This window comes from Triticum dicoccoides, chromosome 2B, assembly GCF_002162155.2.
Source record: "Triticum dicoccoides isolate Atlit2015 ecotype Zavitan chromosome 2B, WEW_v2.0, whole genome shotgun sequence".
Lineage (NCBI taxonomy): Eukaryota > Viridiplantae > Streptophyta > Magnoliopsida > Poales > Poaceae > Triticum > Triticum dicoccoides.
The window spans coordinates 495,334,876-495,338,530 of record NC_041383.1 but is presented as its reverse complement, the minus strand read 5'-3'; the positions used below and the strand labels follow the sequence as shown (position 1 = coordinate 495,338,530).

Sequence of the window (3,655 nt, the reverse complement as noted above, 5' to 3'; positions counted from 1 at the left end):
TACATAGGGAGAAACATCTAAAAAAATTCACTCATATGGGAATAACAAGGATGAATCAAAGCACTAATGTGTGTTTGCTTATTCATTTTAGTCTATATATAGTCCATACTGAAATATCCAATACGTTTTATGTCATTGAGTTACCCTAGGTTTAGGTGCTCTAATATCATTTAGAATTATATTGTAAAATCGATCTACATAGGGAGAAACATCTAAACAAAAATGTCACTGATACGGAAATAACAAGATGAATCAAAGCATTAATGTGTGTTTGTTTATTCATTTTAGTCTATATATAGTCCATACTGAAAAATCCAATACGTTTTATGTCATTGAGTTACCCTAGGTTTGGGAGCTCTAATATGATTTAGAATTATATTGTAAAACTGATCTACATAGGGAGAAACATCTAAACAAAAATTTCACTCAAACTGAAATAACAAGGATGAATCAAAGCATTAATGTGTGTTTGTTTATTCATTTTAGTCTATATATAGTTCATACTGAAATATCCAAAACGTTTTATGTGACATCTTTGTTTTTCTAGTCTCTACTCCTAATGGAGCAGTTGGTGAATAGTCCACTGGTTATTTTTCGCTGGTTTTTTTCGTCCTTCCTCCCACCTCCCAATTTCGTCGGTTTTTTTTCATCAGTTTTTTATCCGCCCCCCTCCTACTGGCCGGACAAACCCAACGTTTATTTGGTAACACAATGAATTCACATATGATGATTGATTTATTCTTTGGTAACCCAACTAACGGATGGTAATCAATCTTCAAATACCAAAACCAAACATACAAGGCAACAATTAATTCATTTTTTTTCTGACCGGTTATTTTTCGTCTCCCCTCCCATCTGCCTTTTCGCTTCACGCCCACATAAACCCATCGGATTAGTTACTATATAAAAAAATTAATCACAATCAATCAAGCATTGATGGGATATTTCCTTACATTGATGGGATATTTCCTTACATGAATCGTACACGTCAAAAAAAGGTACGGCGTGAGAGGATCGTGGGCACATGCCCTACAAATCTGAAAATGCCTATAAAAATTAAATCAGAATCAATTAAGCATCGATGGTATATTTTACTTGCTTTGATGGGATTTTTGTACACGGTACCATTAACGCGTTCCTCCCATCGCTGCCCTCCTCACGAGCCTGGACGGCCGATCCTCTTGACGCCTGCCCTCATGTGTCCTCGCGCCGCCATCATCTTCTTCTCTCCGATCTCCTTGACTAGGAGGACTCCTCTGTGCCCCAGGCCCTGGCCGACGCCGGCGACTCCTCGATACTCCACCCGCACCGTCACATCCGACGCAGGCGAAACTCCAGCTGATGCCACGGGATCCACATCCTACGCTCGTCGGCCATCTTCCACTCCGGCTGCTGCGTGGTGTCGCCGCTGCGGGAGGCAACCTGGTAGGAGTAGACGTATCCGTCCTCGTGCAACCCGACCCATGCGTCTAGCTCGGCGTCGAAGTAGCCTCGGCCTCTGAAAGGCAGCATCCACTCCCCATGGCGCCTCCACTTGCAGCTCCTGGTGTCGACGGAGTACGTGCCGCAGACCGCCCTGCTCCACGAGGACACGAATATGGTGCGCCCGTCTGGGTGCAGCGCGTAGGAGAAGATCATCTCGTCCTTGGTGAAGGGCATCCTCATGCTTCTCCAGGACCAGTCGGTGGGCAGCAGGTTGTCGTCTTCCGTCGTCGGCAGCTTCGCCATCGGCTCAAAGGACACAGGCCGCTCCATGAAGTGGAAGGCGAACACGAACAGCGTGTCACCGGCGTCGGAGGTCAGGAAGGTGTTGAAGCCACAAAGCAGTGTGTCTGGAACGGGAGGGCCGACGGCCAGTCCGGCGGTGTCAGTGTCGTAGAAGAGGGTTCCGGCATGTATGTTGCTCGTGGCGATGATGTAGCCGCCCTGGGTTGCGAACTTCATGGCATGACCATGCTCAGGTGACACTAGCCGGAGGACAGGGGAGGCGCTGAGGTCGGGACGGTCGGCATCGATCTTGCGGATGGTGAAGCCCTTGTGCCAGTCGTCTAGAACCAGATAGAGACTCTTCTCCTTGTTACCGCTGCGGTCGTGGTAGTAGTTGGCCTCATCCTCCTCGCCCTACCTTCTTTGCTTAGACATCTAGCCCCCGACTGACTGAATTAGTGAATTCTGAAGTATATACCAGACAAACACGTACGCAGACGAAAACACTCGAATATATTGGACGTAGCTGGCTAACCACGGTTGATGTAGTATCGATCTACTAGAAGCAACACGAATACGCGCAAGAAATTGATACACACGGGCATGCCTCGTGCCCGCTGATCTTTCTATTGGTCTCTGGGTGTACTATTTATAGGGGTGCAGGGTAATACGTATATATAGCTATAGCTAGGACGGAGGAGGATTTGTGGTCTATGGGGACATATACACCCTATATGGGAAAAAATTAGTAATTCAACAAAAAGTCAAAAATTTCTGAAAATATTTTTGAAATAAACTTGACCTTTTGTTGTACCCGTGAAAAAAAATCCACAAAAAAAATCCCTTTGACTTCTTTTCAAAAAAGAAAAATTTGGAGCTAAAATAGTGTGAATAGTGACCTATAATAGCAAATAAATTTTGTCTTTTTTGCTGTGATGTCAACTTTTTTTTGTGAAAGTGTATATACCAGTGCAAAAGTAAGTCAAGTGTTTTGTCAAAATAGTTCTTACCTATTTTGACTTTTTTTTAAATATTTTTTTTAAAAATCACATATAGGGTGCATATACAACCAGGAATCATTGGGTATTTCCCTAGCTAAGACTTGCAACATAACCGATTCGGGACGGAACTACTGATCCTACTTGGTGATGGAATCCTGCACGAGCCGGACATGAGACGTGCTTTTTTTCTTGAGGGAAACGCCGCCGCAGCCGCCGCCAGCGAGTAACCCTAGGGCAGGGCGCTAGGATCCCCAGAGCAGGGCGGTCAGCAAGGAGCGGCGCAAGGAGGCCGTGTCGGTCGTTCCGGCCACCAGCGCTAAACCCCAGGTATTTACATTCCGTGTCCTCCCTGCACTCTATGCTGATACATCAGCGAGGAGCTGACGGTGGAAATGCTACTCCTCCCCGAACTCTATGATGCTTGATTCGATCTCGTGGTGTGGAACCATTAAGGCGGGCAAGGCTATTGAGTTTGCTCCTAACGCCGGCTTGGGCGATGGGTGGGACGAATGCGAGCAGCGGCCAACGGCGGACATGGACTCAAGCCAGCACAGGTCCACGGCGGAGCAGCGCACCTGCTGGTCTTCACTTGGTAGGCGGCAGCAGTTTCCGCATCAAGGTATGTGCTCTTTTTTACATTCTTGTCATGTCTGATTGAGAATCGTTGTATTAGCTCATGGGCGCCCGTACCAGCAGTCCAGATTTGATTCGCGGTCAGCTCGGGTGTTGTGGAGCACAGGGAAGGAGGAGAAGGAGGGCAGGTGTTTACAATTCGGTGCCAAGGGAGATAATCGAGATGGTGGCGCAAAATTAGAGGATGCCAGGTGACCAAGAGACACCACCCAACACCCATCGATGCAGTGAGGAGTGTGGTGTTCTACAGTATGATAATTGGTAAAAGTTTTTTGTCCTATAATATCAGAGAGTGTGTGTGTGAGTGTGTGTGT

General features: G+C 46.5%; 1 pseudogene; it reads right to left on the bottom strand.

The window, feature by feature from the left end:
* Positions 1 to 1,311: 1,311 nt before the first annotated feature.
* LOC119360956 lies at positions 1,312 to 2,142 on the bottom strand (annotated as a pseudogene).
* Between the last annotated feature and the right edge of the window lie 1,513 nt (positions 2,143 to 3,655).